Source organism: Patella vulgata, chromosome 6, assembly GCF_932274485.2.
Source record: "Patella vulgata chromosome 6, xgPatVulg1.2, whole genome shotgun sequence".
NCBI classification, from domain to species: Eukaryota; Metazoa; Mollusca; class Gastropoda; family Patellidae; genus Patella; species Patella vulgata.
This window is the reverse complement of record NC_065884.2, coordinates 44,643,117-44,665,374: the sequence shown is the minus strand read 5'-3', so window position 1 is coordinate 44,665,374 and position 22,258 is coordinate 44,643,117. Positions and strand designations below refer to the sequence as shown.

Sequence of the window (22,258 nt, the reverse complement as noted above, 5' to 3'; positions counted from 1 at the left end):
ACCAAACCTCTTTCTTAAACAGATCTTTTCAGAGTTGATTTAGTTTTATTGTTTGCAAATCTACAATTTGGAGGATTAGAGTACATTTGAAGACGTTCTTTTTAAAGTTAGCGATATACAGAAATTTTGTGGTGTGTTTTAGTGGACTAAATTTGCTTTTCAATGCCACGTGAACGATTTCATATCGTTGACTTTAGTTTCACACTACATCTAAATTTTAACGTTAAAAATATGTATCAAATATATCTGGAAGGACAGTTGCCTAGAAATAATCTGAAACGGGACATAGTTATACAGCTCCATAAAAATAAGCCATCTTGAAATGAAATGGGGTTTAATGTGTTACTTGTCTACTCCAACTGGGCTAATGAAGACGGACATACGACATGCAATATGCTTGGGGTGGGGAGGATTTTGAACATATAGTCACATATAGGCAACTCTTCATCGAATTCTATCAAGTGATCTTTTACGTTCACGCAAACGAATACACACGACCTCGGTTTTCCGTTCCATCCAAACGACTATACACTTCCTTGCCATGCCCCCACCCTGCTCCACTAACCGGGGCTTCCTGGTTAGTGAGCTACCGCCTGATACACCCAAAAGCCATCTAGTATCTGGGAATACTGCCAGCAGCTTAAGTCATCAGGGCGTTCAAATAATCAAAATTATTTGACCATATATCGGGTTTCTGTCTAGACAATGTACGTAACTTAAAACACTCTCATCTCTATGATGTCTCTAACTGACATCCTGTAGTACCATAAATCAAATATTGGTAGAAATTTATACTATTATATACCATTATTTTGATCCCACACTATAAATTCAGTAACGTCATGGAAGACGGGGTTTCATTAAAACTTATGATAAATCATAAATTTATCAATTCCCGAGAGTATTCGTATAATGAGTCGATCGCCCATGGCGATTTGATTTGATCAAAACAATCTTAATTTACCGACTTGCCTAAGCAGACAAAAACAAGCCGAGTCTCTCTGGTTAGGTTGTTTCGTGTGTATAACAAAATGGCAAACTGGTGTAAACATAAGCCAGAAGTACAGTCACTTTGTGATGGAAGAAGATTAATAAACTATAACACATACTTATGGAAGAACAATTACTGATTTATTTGGGCGACGTTTCGAAGAGTATTCTCTCAACGTTTTCAAGCAAGTACAGTAACAAATGTGTAGAGCAATTATATATAGACAAGCAATAACTACAATTCAGAAACCATGCATGACAACAACAAGATCAAAGGAATAAAAGATTACATAAATAATACCATTTTGCCTACAACATTAGATACTTTCAAGGTAATTATATTCTCCTCGTCTAGAATTAATATTAATCGAACGAAAGGCAGATATATCGAAAGCCAAAATGATGAAACAAATAGACACAGAAACCAGTACCATAGAAATCGATTCTTTTCCAAGGAAATGGAAAGGCAAACTGACAAAAGAAAGAATTAAATTCTACACAATGAACACTAACTTGTCTGCTAGTCAATCTTTAATGTCTCTAACTTAGAATATATTGCCTTAGTGCTCAGTTCATTAAAGTACTGAATTCATTCAATACAACATGAGGCGGAATAAAGAGTAATCTGGTTTCGAGTAGTATATGTGTCTATGGGTTTATCCCTTCTTTAAACACATATAAACCTATTAAAGACTTTTGCGGAAAATACAGAATTTTCTGTGGCCGAATATACGCTAAAATGTACTCTAACTGATTATTTAACATTTATTTTAATAAAAATTAAGAAATCAAAATAACAATTGTCGACAATTTACCGACGGGATTCCGTCGGATTAGAAAGGGGCCCATTAAAAGCTGTAGCGAAACTTATAGGTGGCGATGACGTGTGTTGACAATATCCTTTCAATTCTTCATATCTTTGTAAATTCTGAATGTAATTGAACAATTTTTAGGCTTTTATTACTTTTATAGATTCAACTTTCGCAATATTGTAGTTTGCAGGGCATTAACAATACACCAAAATACGTTCAGGGATTTTGAGAATCACTACGGCTTTCTAGACATTTAGAGTCTTTTTTGTGCTTTTTAATAAAATCACAAATTTTAATTTGACAAGAAGCCTTGTGGATGCATGGAAGTGTCTCTATATAAAATCCAATGTGGTAATCTGTGTGATATATTGAACATTATAGTCTGAATGTTATGTTGCAATATTAAAAGGTTTAATGGATGATAAAATATCTACATACAGTATCATCAACTGATTTTATTGGTTGTAGGATAAAAGTAAATACAGTTAAAGGTTATCGTCTAAGCTGTTGCGTTTTAGACATTAGAAATCAACTATAAAACAAATCACTGTTATAACGGGCAATCTTGTACGCATTTAGACGCACGCACCTTAATTATCTAGGGAAACATTAATATGTGGATGTATCTGTTATACATTGTTGAAACGCACACGTTTATACATTATTTCCGTTGATTTTAAGAGCTCGATAATCATTTGGACGTCTGATTGCTATTAAAAATGGCGTCATTTGCAAAACTAGTAATCTTAAAGGGCTATTCGTCTTCATTTATTATATCGTAAATATGGGGATCAAACTGAAATCGTAATCGCATGTTTGTAGTGGGGTTGGCGGTAAAATATAACTGAAAGTAATATTTATATTTTCCTTAGGACATACATGGTTATATTACGTCCACCCAGCAATAAAATAAACAGCTTTATGGCTTCCAGCCGTGATTAACATTTTAAAGCGGATTCTAGCATTTCAAGTTTAACATTTCAAATTTTACTTGAATGGTGTGATTAAAGGCTCTAAAACTCTTTGGTGTAGGCCAAATTAAAGTACTGAAATCGATTGAGCTGTTATTTGGATTGGTGACAGGACAGGTTCTTTACGGTTAAATGTGTATTTAAGCAGAAATCGCCCTGTTTACTAATTTTAGTTCCATTTTTGGCTTATTGGGTCGACAGTGGAACACAACATTGGTTATAATCCACCACTGGCTTCATCTATAGACGTACAATTTTCATTGAGGACAGGTTGTCATCCCACAGAACAAATCAACATATAAAAATGGAATTCAAGTGTAACTCGAATCAAGGATTTCGCGTCATTGAAGTAAATGGATCATATAATCATAACAACCTTCTTAAACGCCATAGAATAATATGTACAACGAAATATTAAACAACAAAAAAACTAAGGAAAAAGCAAAGGTAATTTGTTCCTCTTGAAGTTTTCAAAGTTAGTAAGAAGCAAATAGCATGAATATGACACGTTTCGTTAAGTGAATAATTCATGTTTAAGTTGTAACACTTTCGAGAAATATTTTATACACTTGACCACAAGTCTAGTCAGACTAGGTACTCTTAAACGCACTGTAAACACATTACAGGCTGTTCGACAGATTTGCAATCACGTGGTTACATTAATGGTAACATTAACACGGTACAGTCACCAAACTAACCGGATTCTATATAATCCCAGACAGAAAAGATTATCCTGAACTCTTTTAAATCTATTACATCAGCACTCACGACTGACAGATACCTAGAAGTGGATTTGGAAGGCTATTAGCATTATTTCCCCTACTTGTTTGTCACTGTACCGACCAGTTAGTGACGTTCAAACCGTTAAAGCAAATAGAGATAAAAGATTAAGAGAGACAGTCAGCGTGCACGTTAGCGATTAGCTCTAACGGAATTATGTAAGAGATTATCAGTCGATATTCTATTGTTTACACTTAACATTGAAGTGTGGACTCGGGTTACTCGGGTTACCGGCATGCTCTTTAACTCTTAACGTAAATCTTTATAACAGGTGGGCGTGAGTTGGTGATTAGGGTTAATAAACACTTCACTAGCAGGCTATTAGCAGGTTTAATGCGACCAGTCTGTATTGGATGACAAAACTTAGTCAGCTGTGATCCCCTTCTAATATTTTAGAAATAAACGCAACACTAGACATTCAGATTAAAATGTGATAATTAAATACGCAGATGGCATTGATATCGGGCCCCGAGTGGAGGCTTATTATGAACATATATTCATAGTTAAGTTGGCATTTATATGGAATTTATGTGAGGGACTGATATAATGAAGGTTTATTTCCGGTGTTATCAAAAGCCTAGGCTACTTGAACCACATTTATTACATTTCAAATGATCAACCAACCAGGTTGCAGTTGTGTAATAAAATAAACACAGATGTCATTACTGTATTAACCACACAGGTCTACAAAGATATCTCTACATTTAGAAGTCAAGTTACTACATCCTCACGAGTCAGCCAAATCCATTCCATTATGCTAATTAGATATGCATTAATAGAATTGGTGTTCGAACTGAATTTCAAAGGGTCAACCAAAGGCATTCCAGTATGCTAATTAAATATGTATTGCTGGAATTGTTGTCCGAACTACATTCAAAGGATAGACCAACGACATTCCAGTAAGCTTATTAAATATACATGGATATTGCTGTCTGTGATAATGGCCGTATTTAAAAATACATTCATTAGGTCTAATGTTATTGCGTTTCAAAGAATCGACCAATCGGATTGATGTAAGAACCTATGCAAGTGACTGTGACATTAAGGTTTATTCCAAATTTATCAAAATCCTTTCCTAAAAAAACAGCGGTTTCCAGGCAAGATACGCCCATATTTTGTAAGAGATAGAGATAGAGAAAGGTCCACAACCTTGGTATTACATACTTTTACACTATTTGACTACAATGAGCTACCAATTTGTCCGGCAGTTTTGGTGTAACGGTGATAGAATGGAACGCTTTTTATTTTAAATCGGATAAAAATTGTAACCGCAGTGGGTCCACCAGCTAAAAACGCGATTTTTCGTAAAATCAGGGGCCATAATTCAGGAAGTTAAGATCCGATATGCGCGAATATTAGAAGGAACCAAGCTCTTTGGGTTATAAACACGCATATCAAGTTTCAACAAAATCGGATGAAAATTGTGACCTCTATATGGTCCACAACCTTGATATACCATATTTTTACGCTATTTGCGATTTACACGAAATTCGAACTCAGTCGTTCTTAGGGTGTAACGGTGATATAATAAGACGATTTTTTAAATCGGATAAAAAAATATGACCTCTATAGGGTCCACAAGCTAAAAACGATATTTTTCGTACAGTCAGGGGCCATAATTCAGGAAGTTACGGTCCGATATGCGCGAATATCGAAAGTAACCGAGATCTTTGGGTTATAAACCTTTTTGTACCATATTTTTACAGTAATTTGCGTACAAGGGACGGCCATTTTGTCCAGCAGTTTTGGTATGATTTTCACGAAATTTGAACTCAATAAACATTACGGTGTAACAGTGATATATTCGAACGTTTTTTTTGAAAGCGGATAATAATTGTTTATATATTCACATTTTTTTAAAAATCGGATAAAAATTGTGACCTCTACATGGACGCAAGTTAAAAACGTGATTTTTTGTACATTCAAGGGCCATAATTCAGGAAGTTACAATCCGATATGCGCGAATATCGAAAGGAACTAAGATCTTTGGGTTATAAACATGTATTTCAAGTTTCACCAAAATCGGATCAAAAAATTGTGACCTCTAGAGGGTACACAACCTTGTTGTACCATATTTTTTTACAGTACATGTAATTTGCGTACGAGGGGCGGTCATTTTCTCAAGCAGTTTTGGTCCGATTTTTACGAAACTTGAACTCAACCTACATTATGTGTGACCTCTAGAGGGACCACAAACTAAAAACACGATTTTTCGTACAACAAAGGACCATAATACGATCCGATATGCCAGAATATCGACAGGATCCAAGATCTTTGGGTTATAAACATGTATTTCAGGTTTCATCAAAATTGTGACCTCTACAGAGTCGACAACCTTGGTATACCATATTTTTACACTATTTGCGTACGAGGGGCGGCCATTTTATCCGGTGTAACGGTGATATATTCGAACGGTTTTTTAAATCGGATAATAATTGTGACCTCTAGAGGGACCACAAGCTAAAATGCGATTTTTCGTACAATCAGGGGCCATAATTCAGGAAGTTACGATCCGACATGCGCAAGTATCAAAAGGAACCAAAATGTCGCCAAAAATTGATCAAAATTATGGCAATGTTTCATTTTGGTATTACTCACAGACGTTGCACCTACATTACTACTGCAAGTCGGCTAACATCGGCACAATGCAAGCCGAAAAGAAGTCACGAATCGGGGAACACTATTATCGCGGTGTATTTATTTCTTAGTTTCCTATTTGGTTTGTGTATAGTGTGCTGTCGTCTCACATTTGGTCTAACTTCTACTTTACAATTTTCGCGTTCTGAAGAGGCGAAATGTAGAAATAAATTACAAACGATAGTTATATTTTCCCTAGACTGGAAGCCAGTCTTACTCATAAGTATAAACATCTTATGCATGCCACACCTATCAAAATTTTGTTTCATATTTTATAATCAATCTACTAACTATACAGAATGATGTAATCACGACAATGTTTATATTGCAATGTATAATGGCATTTACAGTTTTAAAATGTAATACAAAATACGTGGGTAAGGGAATGGATGGTTATCCAATATTGTCCTATTTTACCATAATCTTAGCTATGGACCTGGGCATCGTAAGTAAAAATATATCTAAACAAATACAACACCAAATCAAACAGTTGGGTCGACAGTGGAGTGTATCATAAAGACGATAAAAACAGACTGATAAGATATCAAATTGATATGAATTCTCGGCCCTTATAAAATAAGCTTCTAGTGAAAACAGGGACCCTAGAGGATACGTTTATCTGATATTTTTTCGCTTGAACCGATGCATAATATGTAATATGTAATATGTAATAATTTGATGAAAACATTACCGCAAGTGGTAGATAATGGGGAGAAAGGAGACATTGTTGACGAGATATGTGAATAACGGTACACAAAGACAGTGTATTTTCAGATTCTCAATGAACTATTGCCTTAGGAAAAAGGCATATAAACAACGCTGTTGTTGTCAATATATGACCATCTTAATGAACATAGACCGAACGATTTATTGATTCCTTTATGGTTGCTTAAGAACAAAAACATCGTAAATGTATTAGTCATTCTGTCTTTTGAAGAGAGATTAACATCATGGGATAAATTCATGTTCAATGGGGCGATTGTCCATTGTGCTCGATGTTTTTACAAGTGTTATGGTGTATCTTTGAATTTTTTTTAATACTATTTAATTTTTAGTCAAAATAGCAATTGACCAATGTCCGAATTGATATCTCACTAATCTTTCATGTTTTTTAACTGTTTTGGTTTATACTTAATCATACATTATGCAAGAGCTAAATATGCCTATTGCAGGTCTTTTTTAGGCCTGAAATGTTATCTAAATTATTAATCATGAAGTGGATAATCGAGACTTTGTTTTTATCGTACCGACTTTAGTAATAATGGTCGAGTCTAGGCCGAAAATTCAATAGCTAAATTCTCGGTTCAGAGTGGATCAATTTGACTGACATATTCAGCAAATACCCTTTACATTATCTAGTTTTTAACTATTATATGTGAGAACTGCCAGCTCTTTATCTAATCTCCCATAATGTATCTTTAATGTTTCCCAAGATTCGATATTAAACTAACGTTTGACGTCATTTTGTTTTCCATTTATCTTTAATGTAACGATATATAATAGTTAACACGCGTTCTTGCTTTGTCCGTATCATCTTCTGTATTTAAGCATGTTTCTTATGTGCAATTTAACATCATATCAAATATTATCATATAATTATTTTAATCCTAAGCTTGTATATGTTCCATATTCTTCTGTTTTAGACAGTTTTGGACACTCATTTATTAAAAGTACAATTTTTACTATTTATTTCGAGTTATTGTCGTTAGTTTTGCAATAGGAGATAGAGAGTGAGAGAGAGTAGAGAGAGAGATGGGGTTTAACGTCCAGTCGACACAAATACGTCATTTCGGGACTAACACATGGTTCAATTTTATTTCAATAATTCGCTTGCGCTTAGGAATCTTTAGCAGTGGGAGGAAACCGGGGGACCCTGAGAAAACCCACGAGGTTGGACAGCCGACGCTACTCCTTGTCACGTACAACCTGGGAATCGAAACCACGCCAGTTCACTCAATGACAGACATTATGATATAGCGCGCACTACGACACAAGCATTAAAAACGCTCTTGAACAATATAAAATAATGTCGAAGTAAATGCAAATTATATAGCTACATTAATGGAGGTAACTAAGTGTTTGATACTTTGAAAGTAATTATGCGATTCTTGTGGCGATTCCCATTAAAACCACCGATAAAATCGTAAAATTAATAGCATTATACTTAAAAATCCAGTTTCATTAGAATTGGATGTATTACGAGAGGTTATAACACAAGTAAAAACAAAATCGATATGTTAAGAATCATAACATGTGTTGTCTTCATATTGGTGTATCAATACAAATAACTGGCCCCGGCTGTATCGTCCCCTTTTATACATTTTATGCTTGAGTGTACTAATTTTGTTTCCATTTACGCTAACTATGCGATACATGTTTGCTTGAAATCTACTTTAAAACGTGTAATTTACTTTTTGAATAATTTCCAAAATAAACCCAGAAATACAAAAGAATTGAGCGTCGAAACGCAGCGTTTTCCCGCTGGCGAAAACGCATTCATAGAAAATGATTTTAATCCTTGTATATAATGTCTCTTGGTCTTATGCTTCACCTCTCATCAAAGTGATTAGAGTGTTATACGAGGTCCTTATAATTACAAAAGCTGCATTTACATCTACCAGATCCGTTGCTTTTCCAACATCTATTATGTGAAAGTAAAAGCTGTAACCCTGCATTTAATATAATTGTTATAAGGTTTACAAAATTCTACGCTAGGCGACAAAACATTGTACATTTTCGGTCACCTGTCAGCCAGATATATTATCGACGAATAATTTTAGTACCCAGGAACTAAGTCAAATTCGTCTGTCTCCAAAACAAATGCGTTTATCCCAGTTATATTATGAGGCAGGTGTTTAGTTATATTAGTACAACAGGTATAGGTAGTTATTATATAGGATTTACAAACTAAATAACAGATTAATTACCAGTTATACCCATATGGCCTCGTCCTTTTCCCATTTGTAACATGTATTATTATTACTATATAACTATGACATTAATTTCAGGTATTGTAGTCGTAATTCTTATCTGTTATTAAGTAAAATATTGCACTGTATTCAAACGTCCATTAATATAGTATTATTGAAACCTTCAAATAGCCATTATTTTTTTAATTATTATTAGTCATTTAAAGGAGCTAAATCGATATTCTTTGGCACCTAGAAATGGACACAAATGTATATAGACTGATTCACATTCAATCGTTGCTGTTTCTACTGTAATTTCTAATCAATTATGTTCGACGAAATACGCGAAGAGTCTGAATTGAATGATAGTCTTTGGCGTTTGTTTATTTCAGTCTACACCGGCAGTATTCTCCTACATGGGATATGTTTAGCCTCGTTCATCGAGTCGCGTCATTATAAATGGCGCTCGAAAGCATTCTGGTGCGCGATTCGTGTGCCAATTTTAATATTTTCATTTTGTCTTGAATATTGCATATCACATCCCCACTTTTCACAGTAAGATAAGAACACCAATGCTGATTTAAATTGACCAATAAGTCGTGTTTGAAATGTCGAAGACTGGATACAGTTCAGTTAAAGATTTGCCTCCTTTAAATGGACTTATTAAACAAAGTCAGTTTTAAAATAGAGGGTGCATTGTTATACGTTTTATAAAATTTAATGAATATATTAATCAAAACGTTTAAAATTTATGTATATGACCATCACCGGGAGTCACGGTGTCTCAGTCTGTATATATGTGGTGTCTGGTCACTAACCAAAAAGTCCGGGGTTCGATCCCGCTGTTGGCCGGGAAAGTTCCCGGCGTTTCCTCTTGTCATTGATGCAGGAAGGGGGACCTGTCAAGGAAGCTTTGTCGTTCGGTTGGGACGAAAAACCGAGATCTTGTGTACATGTTGGTGTGTACGTAATTGATCCTTTGACAGCTGGAATTTAATTGCTGTCCGGCCACACACTGTATGACGTATGTCCGTCTTCGTTAGCCCGGTTGTTTCATTTACTTGACCATCATCATTGTGGAGTCGTTCTAGAACACGGTATCTCAGTTTTTTTGGAAGTTTTTAACAATGGGGACGGGAATTCTGATGGTTACTTCGAGGTCTGTCGCTTAAACCTTTGCCGCCCATGTCAAAATTACTCATACAACTTTTAGAATGTGACCTCTTGATGTTCAGCGCCAGACGAAAAAATCAGCCATTTTCTCTAAAAGCTGAAGGAACAGCAACACAAGCGTCCTTTTTCAACAACAAGTCCAATACTAGAGAGTAAATCAAACCTTCACTCTTTGCGTTTCATTATTGCCTAATGGTATGCGTTATTTGGATATAGCCCTGGCTAGAATTAGTAGTCCTGATTTCCATACTGAAGGGAAAAACATTAACTGTTCATTAAAATTAGAATTCACCGCTACATGAGTATAGGACATATTATTGTCAAATGAGTTGACTTAGAAAAGTAACACCTAGTTACATAGTTTACACTTTGGATCGTGAATAATTTATCCATTACAGCTGTTCAAGTAATTTAGCGTGTTACCAGGCAACGGAAACATGTTTATTTCAATAAGTACATAATGATACAATGTCATCAACAATAGAACATCCGTATCCAACAGATTTACAATCAAACAATAAAATAAAGCTTATGGAAATTCCGGGGAAAATCACGCCAGCTCATTAGTTTTAAGAGAATTACAATGCTGTGTTGATTATATCCAACATGTCGAGGGGGACCGTGTAGTCAGGTCTCCAATTTAACCTACATTTAAGCAGACACTGAACCATTAACACCACACCCAATGTATATACGAGCGTTTTATGCTACACAACATCAGAAGAGTTAATAGGACTGTGTAGTCAGGTACCCCCCCCCCCCCATTTACCACTGCTTAGGCCCGCTTTCCGTGTACGCGTTTCCACCGGCGAAAGGGTCGGACTAAAGCAAATGTAACGGGACCATTTCCATGTAAGCGTTCCCGCTCGCGGTAAAAAAAAAGCTATTCGATGAGCGACTTTTCTGCAGCATTTCTTTCTCTCGTGAAGTGTGCACATTTTTTTGGACATGGTATTATTATAAAAAGGCGGTGACTGAACGTAAACAATGTCTGGCCCAATGTTGTAAAGAGAAATCCTCATTTATGACGTCTATATCTTTCTACACAACATCTGTAAGAGCCGGCCGTGTAGTCAGGTCCCCAATTTAACGAAAATTTATACAAATATTTCACTACTTCCTATTTCACACCGTTAACACCAGATCCTATTTGTCGTATGCTACACAATAGCCATAAGAGTCGACAGAATACCGTGTAGTCAGGTCCCCAATTTTACCAATAATAATAATAATAATAATAATAATAACTTTATTTTCAAAGGGTTGAAAATTAGGCCAGGAGGCCTGTCTTACATTTTGCCCTTTATAACAGAAGTTAAAGAAGTGAACAATGAAATTTGAAAACAGAAGAGCAATATTTACAAAAGAATATTAACAAAATCACAAATGAAAATATTAATTACAATCACAATATAATAATGCCAACATGTATGTAGATCCCCAACCGTTAACATACCACAACCTATTTGTCATATTCTACACATCAGCCGTAAGAGTATGTGGAGGATCGTGTAGTCAGGTCCCCAATGTAATCAACATTAACACCACTCCCTATTTCGCAACATGAACTTAGTAACTTCTACTTGTGTCAAATCAATCAGAAGCGAATTCCCAGGGAACTGACTACATCCCAAAAGGCATAATATTCTAACATCACATTTACCGTAAATCATTGTACGTTGTGCAACATGTTCTATTGTTTAAATGATTATAAGCTTACATATAATATTAACAGTTAATAATTTCCATTATTAGGAGAACATAATGGTTAATTTACACTACTCTCTGATACATGCTGTTGTTAAGCAACCAGAGACACGGGAATAATATCAATGTGCAAAATATCAAATTTTTATAGCTATTATGATTTTAAACACCGTTTTCGTTATATTATGTTATTCTAAATGGTCCATAACTACTATGCAATTGCTTATATGCCATCTATGAATGAATGAATGAAATGAGGTTTAACCTCCGACTTTTCTGCACCTACCTGGCTAATGAAGACGAGCATATGCGCCTACTATGAATCTCATTAAATTAAAAATACATTATTCAAGAGCTAAATGTGCCTATTGCATGTCTTTCTTTAGTTTTTAAATGTTGTATAAATTATTAATTAGACATTTATTAACATGACAAGACCATAATCAACTCTCAATGCCATCGGATGCTAGAGATTTTATCTAGATTAGAACGTTTCGCATATTAAATGATATAATTTAAAAATGGAGAAGCGAGGTTTAGACTCGAAAAATACCAGTACCGTGGTTACGATAATAAACAATCAATGCACACATCTTGTCAAAACTTCAAACAGTGATAACTTGGCTCAGAATAAAGTAATTTGAATGGATTTTTTGTATATTCACTTTGCATAATCGATTTTTGAACTATGATAGCAAGAACGGCCAGCTCTTTATTTAATATTTAAATCCTACATAATGCATTTTAAAGGGTCTGTTTTCATGTAAGTTAAGAAATTTATTCAGCAACATTAACACTTTGATGTTTACCAAACAAAAGCGAGAGAGAGAGAGTTTAACGTCTACTCGACACAGATTAGGTCATTTCGGGACTAACATATGGTTTAATTTTACTTCAATAATTCGCTTGCGCGTAGGGGTCTATAGCAGTGGGAGGAAACCCGAGGACCCGGAGAAAACCCACGAGGTTGGACAGGCAACCCTACTCCTTGTCACGTACAACCGGGGATTCGATACCACGCCAGTTGACTCAATGACAGGTCTTATGATACAGCGCGCACGTGCTAACCATTCGGCCATCTAACCCCCCACGAACCAACAGCGTATATTCAAGAAATATAATTTGTGGTATTTCCTATTAAAAATACTCTAAGAGCATCTATGTTTTGTGTTGTTTTTTTTCTTTTGACCGGAATCACCCGTTCATGACCGCAACTGTATCGGAACCGGAAATGACACATACAAAGGCGCTTTCTTTCTGTTAAAATCTATCTGATTAAAATACAGATCTATATTTCGTTTCGTTATTTAAACTTTCGATGGCCTCCACTACATGAAGATCTGACAGGATGTAGTGGGGCAGGGGGCGTCAGAGGTCATACGAGCTACGAGCGGTTTTTGACCCTGTGACGTCAATGATTTGAATAACCAATCATCGGTGGTGTTTCAAGTGGGTATTCGGAAATATAACATTTCCTTTATTTGTTTTGTTTTCTATCGCTGCGAAAGTCTACACACTGTTCCGCGTGCTGGGCGACAAGAACGCGACTCAACAGTACACATCGAAAGGAAGAACTAGATCTATTCTATGAGCAAATATTTTTTTTAGGGTGGCTTAATCCGTTTATGAACAGGCGATTTTGTATTCTTAGAGTCCAAGAAAATTAAATACAAGTCTTACACTAAAAGTAAGCACAGGGGGAACAGGCGTAGCCTATGTAAAAAAAAAACGTGTATTAATGAACATGTTTATCTTCTCATTTAAACATTATGCGATCAACAAAATCTCTATATTTATGAGATTATAAAGGATTTTATTAGTCAGTACAGTCTGGAGTTAAAGATAATGAATGCCCTGAATACTAAACGGATTCATAAAAGAAATGAAGAACGGGAGATCTAATAGTGTATTTACGTATTAATGAAATACGAGTCGAAGGCGGGAACTAAATCTACATTCATTAGGCCTATAACATAGAACACATCAAACAATTGTAAGGTCCTTTATACGTACATGATAAATTAGTAACATCTGAAGAAAATCTGACTGGGCTATCAAAAACCCGTAAACGTATTTGTAAGTCATTTCTAGGCACATCAGATATAATTGGAAGAATTACATTTCATCTGTTAACCATAGGCGTACGAGCTGGGGGGGGGGGGGCGCCCCCCCCCCCCCATTTTGGGCACCAAATGCTGGGAAAATTTGGGCACACAATTGTACTTTGTAAAATTTGTATAAAAAAAAAATATTGTATTCTTGAGTGTGTCCAATTTAACAGCGAATTTATTACTATTATGTAACATACTAAGAACCTAACTACATTTTTTGGGCACTAACCATAACCGCCCCCCCCCCCCCCAGTCAAAAATTTCCCCGTACGCCTATGCTGTTAACTCCCTCTCTTTCACATATTTACCATATGCTGTGGATTTTACTTTACACAATATGGAAAAATCATTCTTTTTAATTCCAATAAGGAAAGGAAATGAGACAAGTCACGTCATCAATACTTGCCGCAAGCATTCCAACTGAAAACCAATAACCAAGCTAATTATTTATATCGAAATCTTCTAATCTTTCTCTGTTGACTCAGTAGTATCTTTTTTAGAATTGTTCACATTTTGAAAGGGAATGGTGTGGAGAAATTACATGTATTAAACATAAATTAATAATTTTGAAAATTTAAAGAGAGAGAAATGTGATTTGACTCTCACTCGACACAAAGTAGGTCAATGCGAGACTAACATATAGTACAATTAAACTTCAACAAATCTCTTGAAGGGAGGAAGCCAGGGGACCCGGAGAAACCCCCACGAGGTTGGGGTCAAAGCAACACCACTTGGACTCAATGACAGTCAATTGATCTAAAGTGATCGTGTAAGAACCCCCCCCACCCCTGTCCAATTGTTGTTTTTTTTCTTATAGGACGGCAACATATTCTTATAAAACCAAAACGTATCACATATATTGAGTTGCTCGACTTTGATGAAAGGCATAATGGTAATGTTAAAGCTTGTAGGTGTAAAGTGTGGTATGATAGTAGAATGCTATGTTCTTTTCTCGTAGCAAACGGCTTGGTGACATTATATTTTTGGATTGTCTGTATTGCATTCATCTACTATTTGTTATGTCTTGTTGGGTAGCTGTTGTCGGTAATGTGTTTAACTCATCTATTTATATCTGATATCTGAAGATTTATGGTCCAATCCATTCATGAAACAAAATTCAATTCAATATACATTTTTACATCCAACCACAAATCGTCATTTAAAACACGGCGAATTTCTAAAATAAGATCTTTGTCAATTTAACAGACAAAACCTATCTGTCATTCCATATCAATGAACTGATTTCATTTGGTAGTCTGAAAATCTTAGAAAATCTACTCCCTATTCTTCTACAACCTATTGATAGCGAGACATATAGAGATACATATAATGAACTTTTTTTTGGTCTGTCTGTCTGTATCAAGTGTTGAACTCGTGAACTGTCATCAAGGTGATGACCATACTGTAGAAAGTATGTTAGTAACGAGTCTGGTCTCTTCTAGATAATACATGGTAATTAAAATTAGTATTCAGGTATGGTGATTAGTCTGGTCTGCGGAGGCTCGATTATAAGGCAATAATTACAGTTGATGGAAGGTCCTACTCATAGGCCCATGGCAAGGATCACAGAAAATATATCTGTTAAGCAAGTGTACTTTAAGTAACTTTTATAAATGTAAGATCGTCTTGCTATATATATTACACGAACAACAAACAAAAAAGGAAAAAAACCCATTATTGTTTTACATGATTAGGGTCATTATTATATTAATGCAGATTGTAATTCTAAAATATAGGACGGCAACATATTCTTATAAAACCAAAACGTATCACATATATTGAGTTGCTCGACCCTAAGGTAGGGGATTTTAAGGGCTTACAACACAAAGTTAAGCAGGCAAGAGCAATATTTTTTTCCAATCGAGTATAGTCTGAGATGGTGATATTATGGTATATCTTGGTACTTTGATGAAAGGCATAATGGTAATGTTAGGATCGACGTGTTTGTTTCAAAGCGCCAACTGCGCAACAACGCGGAACATGCAAAATGTCAAAGCTCTCACAACAACATAAACAAAATCCACTGACCAGACATTCAGAATAAACCGAATGTCCTGATGATTAATGCACAACCCCTACTATGAGGTGTAGCTTTGGGACAAAACTTAGCATATGTTAATGAAGACAAGAACGGTCCAACTAAATTTAGAACGTACATTAAGTATACATAAAAGTAGTAAAGTATACATAGGTAGTGTAAAATACTATATGTAAATGACACTGTCTATTAAAATTAATGTAAGGGAACAGCTCAGCACTAAGTTCAGGAAAACATCATGCTTTACAGCGAATCAAAACAAAGGAAACTGTGCACAGGGAATAAAATAATTAAACAGAATGTTTAGATGAATCAAAAAGTATTATCGCCTGTAAAAGGACATAATAACACTGGTAAAGCTTGTAGGTGTAAAGTGTGGTATGATAGTAGAATGCTATGTTCTTTTCTCGTAGCAAACGGCTTGGTGACATTATATTTTTGGATTGTCTGTATTGCATTCATCTACTATTTGTTATGTCTTGTTGGGTAGCTATTGGGTGGCATTAATTTACTGGGATAATCGCGCAGTTACTGGACTTGGTTGTTGATATCTGTAGTTGAAATGTGTCTGCTGTTGTCGGTAATGTGTTTAACTCATCTATTTATATCTGATATCTGAAGATTTATGGTCCAATCCATTCATGAAACAAAATTCAATTCAATATACATTTTTACATCCAACCACAAATCGTCATTTAAAACACGGCGAATTTCTAAAATAAGATCTTTGTCAATTTAACAGACAAAACCTATCTGTCATTCCATATCAATGAACTGATTTCATTTGGTAGTCTGAAAATCTTAGAAAATCTACTCCCTATTCTTCTACAACCTATTGATAGCGAGACATATAGAGATACATATAATGAACTTTTTTTTGGTCTGTCTGTCTGTATCAAGTGTTGAACTCGTGAACTGTCATCAAGGTGATGACCATACTGTAGAAAGTATGTTAGTAACGAGTCTGGTCTCTTCTAGATAATACATGGTAATTAAAATTAGTATTCAGGTATGGTGATTAGTCTGGTCTGCGGAGGCTCGATTATAAGGCAATAATTACAGTTGATGGAAGGTCCTACTCATAGGCCCATGGCAAGGATCACAGAAAATATATCTGTTAAGCAAGTGTACTTTAAGTAACTTTTATAAATGTAAGATCGTCTTGCTATATATATTACACGAACAACAAACAAAAAAGGAAAAAAAAACATTATTGTTTTACATGATTAGGGTCATTATTATATTAATGCAGATTGTAATTCTAAAATATCTTTGTGTTCATTATGTAGGATTGCAAACGTCTAACTTGTGAAATGTTAATATTTCTGAAAATTAACCAAATTCTAATTAGTGTCATCACTTTCCCGGACAAATGGTACCATATAAATGCGATTGGACGACCGTAGCAAGGTGGACAAGATTTGCCATATTAGACACTTCCTAAATCCGAAGGTCATTTAGGCGAGCGCTCGGAAGTCGTGAGTAAACCAGCCCGGGTTGGGTGGGAGCGTTGTAACTTGTTAGCCCCCATTTTGAGAACAACAGTATAAACATATCGCAGTTTAATCTAAAAATTGTGTAATTCCTATTTAAATTATACTTCGTACTTTGCAGATTCGTCGCCCATTACAAAGCTTTTAAGGAACCAAATATTTATCATTATAAAGTTAATAATCCTCCAACCTTTTGCGATCTTGAACCCGTTTTGCTGTTAAAATGTTTACAATTACATCTTTAGCTACCACAAGAATACTTTCCGGGTCCAGGGAGCGAAGCAGTTTTGGAAGCGTTTTGTTCCAAAAACTTACAACCCGTATTTTGACCCCTCGGTTTGTCTTGGAAAACATCTGTCATTATGTAGTCATAAACATTTGGCGCCTTTACACTTCTGCCTTAGACGATTCTGGAGCGTTACAAAAGATGTGATAAACTATTCATTTATGCTAATACCTAAATCCCCTCGCTCGCCCCCACATCAGTTTCGTTGTGATTGTGTGAATAAGGTGTCTTCAAGAAAGAGAACTTCATAATAGTATTATGTATTAAGTACAGCAAATCCTTTAATTCGAACATTGTACTGGGTTCATTTCGGAATCCTCAATCAGTAAGTTTCCAATTAAAGTCAAGTACGACGTGCCGATTTCAATCGACATAGCATGCCGTATCGTTACCTCCAACCCCCTTTTTTACTAAGCATCTCACATATCAATAGCTTCTAGTGATTATTTAAGTGTCCATTGCTTAAAAACTGACCTACCTTATTATTGTTAAATCTACATCAACTTCAGCACTAAGACTAGTCCATAATTTGAAATGCAATTCCCTGCTTTGTCAATGAAGCGGTCTTAATTTGTGAAAGTATTTTAAGTCTAATCAATGAACAAGTCACATTTAAATTTAAAGTAGCATTATTTACCTTGAAATAAACTGCTAACAGCCTCTGGTGATCTAATAATATTTTACCAGCTTCAACATGAACATTAATCTTTCAGTGGATATCAATGAAAGACCAACATCTTCCAAAATTGCACGATTGAGATAAAAAGAAACGCTTTACTATAACACCAACTGATAGTCAGATTAATATCTCACATGTCTGTTACAGAATTTTCCTAAATCTGGATGCAGAATGGTTGCAATTACTTCCATTGGATAGAAAGGTTTTTACTAGATATTTACTGCCAGGGTCACACACAAGTAAATCCCTTTACAGGCCATAAACACATCCACTATTTCCTTGTTTGTGTAAAAAAACTGTTCGCTATATTGGCTGGATTAAGATCACCATCTTCATGTATCAATACCTAACTGGAACCCCGTATTCATCATTCATCTGTTTAATCTGAAATATGCAAATAATAGAATATTACATGCTGTTATTTTTGTCTTTTTTATGATACTTTAAGTGAAACTGTGATCATTCAGTTGTCATGTTTCAATATAAGAAAATAGCATCATGGAATGAGTGTTTGAAACTAGATGTATCACTGCATTCATAAAAAATGCCATACGCCATTTTAGTGCATTCTGTTTTTGTCCTTTACTCTGTAATCTCCATTTTGCTTTTCCATGAAATATAATGGAATTGTTAATTGGGAGTTTTGTGTTGCATATTCTGTTAGCTTAAGTCATTATATCATTTTACACGACTCGTCTCATTTTTGAGTGCAACTAACTCGATAAAATCCACATTTAAATAATCGAAGCCATTCCTAAACGTTTACCAGAAGTAGATGTTCAATTCTAACTGGCCTGCGACACCTTTAAGGACGCTTTAATAGTTTCCACTTATGCAGTTAGTCAATAAGAGCAACATTAGGTCTGCCAATCATACTTTGTCGTTTCTGCTATCTCCCCAGTTTGTATGCTGGTTTCAATCCACACCAAAAATCGATATAACGAAAGTGAGTGTATATCCTTGTCTAAATTCCACCGTGTACTCTCGTATCTAATATAATATACTCTAATTAAATAGGCACTGGCGGAAAGCTGCACTGTGCAATTCCATCGATTCTCACTCCCTAAACGGATATTCACTGTCACAAACTTGTGTTTCAAAAACAAGTCATAACATCGACAGTTTAGGATGATAAATTATGTCGTGGGTTTCTCACTGAATATCTTAAAAATAATTTTTGAAAACAGGTCAGTGAGAATATATATTTTCTGAGTAGCAATCACGTATATAATATGTATGCAGTAGCTTTTGACACCCCGGAAGTTAGGGTCCGTGGCTCTAATGTGTGTCTTCCATAATATTGCCAGAACTAGGGCTACATAACACAATACGAATGATAGAGATAGCCAAAGAAAACGTGGACATACGCCCACACTAAATCTAAGTCTCGAAAAAAAGGATAGACATAGACAGCAGCTGATCTAAAAGGAAAACTTAGATGTTGCCAAATTTGATAAGGATGTATCCAAGAAATCTAATCTCTGTCGTGTTTAAATGCTTTTCTGGAGACGTAATACGGAAAGTCCCAGAGTGCTGAAAATCAAAAGGGATCAACCTCTCCGATCCTAATGCTTCACGCCAAATTTGAAAACAAAATTCATTAAAAACTGTAGCCTCTATCACATTCACAATGGGGTTGGGGGAAGGGGCACCGGAATCGAAGGTCGCGGACCACTGACAGTTGATATGGTTCGTTCCCTCGTGACCCAAATGTTTCACAATAAATTTTGAAAACAATCAGTTAGAATCTGTCGGTCAATAGTTGACGGACCGGCATGATTGACGGCATAAAACTCCCATACGGAATTGTGGGCGACTAAAACAGACATACAATCACACTTTGAAATCCGTGGCAAGTCAGATTTACACATTATTTTTTGAATGCCTCACTAAAAATTATTTATGGAATAACAATTACTGGTTTTAAATTAAAATTCAACGTTTCAACGATGGTACTCTCTTCTAAAAATACCGACTGAATCAGGGCATCTGAAAATTTTGTTTAAACAGTCTTGCGTTGACAGAAAAATAATGCCGTACCCGAAGGCTTTAAATGGAGAACCATCACAATACACAAGAGACACATTAAAAAAATAAGAGTTCTTGCTACCACCAATCTGGTATTCATTAACATTATAAAACATTTCTAAATGGAAAATAAACAAAGATCATTTCATAAACCTTACTGTCATTGAGTCTTCGGGTTATCCTTGCCGGTTAACGACGAGATGTTTTATAATATCCAATAATTGAAAATAACATAACCTGTACAATTGCTCTCTATATTTGTTTCTGAACTATAATGTTGTCTACATGAGACGACCATCACTGCCAGACTAGGAATCAAATTGTGACGGTGTCATTAATATGACTACGGTGGCTTGATTGAATGAAAACATCGTGGTTGTGTTGATGTAGCGTTAGAGATAAGAGTGGACACATCTAGTAGAGAGATGAATATATACTAGATCTATCTAATCAATGATCATCGCTTCGTCTCGTAATGCACCATCATCAATCAACTTATACACGTAGAATAATAAACATGCACTGGTTATTTCTTACAATCCTATAAATTACTTTGACACAATGCTACCACTAAGTCAATCTGATTAAAACACCATTCATTCGTGGGGCTTAACGCCCGCTTCTACCGAGGGCGATAACGCCAACAACACAGATCTCATTTCGTTTTATATACAGAAAACCGTGGAAAACAGAGGCATTTCCATGGATAATATCTGTACAAGTGCGTTTTGTAGATATGGGATGCAGATATATATAAATACTATTTTTTATATTAAAGAACAAGGACAATAGAGTTTATAATGGTAAAGCGCTCGTCAAATTTCGATTGCGATAATAAAGGCTATATAAAGTCAAGCCTTGTTGAATTACAGATGTTGTCTGCGATGTCACGTTGGTGGAATTAGACGTTAAGGAACTAGGTTACTATTACTATATTACAGATTCGCCATAATTTGTTTTAGTGTCAAAATAAAGTTAGCTACAGAAGGGATGTTCTTATTAAACAAGTTGTTCTATTTGATAATGAAATCGATAGCTTTTTAGTTATTCTGGACATTTAGCGGACACCAATCCCTCGCTTCGGTTCTGTGAGATGATATCTATTAAAACTTAGCTTATGCGAAATTTCTCTTGTAGTCTGAAACCCGAGCTTACTCATTACCCAGTTGAACACCCGTCCTTATTTTAATCGATTTATAGTTTTACGACGGGATTTAACAAGATGATGTAGAAAGAAATCCCAGTAAATCATATACTTAGACTTGGTGCCGTCTGTTTACGTGGATAATCACACGTCCATGCTCCATAGTAATGTACTATTTAATGGGTAAAATTAACAACACTTCCAAACAATACGCTTAATTGTGTTTTTTTTTTATAATAAGACCTCTTCTAACTGGTAAGATTTTATCTAAACTAACAGAGATAATAAAACAAAACTGTCAATAATAACCTCGACATATCAGTGTAAGTCGGGTTTGGGAGAGAGGCCCAGACTACGGAGATGAGCATAAGTAAGAGCCCTAGTCAACTTGAGAATTCTTCGATTATAAACCGCCTGTTTTGAATATGATACGGGTGAGTTCTAGATCCCCTGTCGATTCCTCTTATGGAGACAGACCACCATCAAATTCCACCACTCCG

At 35.4% G+C, this 22,258-nt stretch overlaps 1 protein-coding gene across 1 annotated transcript in view; it reads right to left on the bottom strand.

The window, feature by feature from the left end:
- LOC126824374 (uncharacterized) overlaps window positions 1–19,458 on the bottom strand; it is an 85,441-nt gene extending 65,983 nt beyond the window's left edge. Inside the window, exons 1-2 of the mRNA XM_050553591.2 lie at window positions 19,353–19,458; window positions 18,545–18,970 (exon numbers count right to left, since the gene is read on the bottom strand). The gene's annotated coding sequence lies outside the window, so the exon portion shown is untranslated. The remainder of the gene's footprint in view (window positions 1–18,544; window positions 18,971–19,352) is intronic.
- Window positions 19,459–22,258: the final 2,800 nt, after the last annotated feature.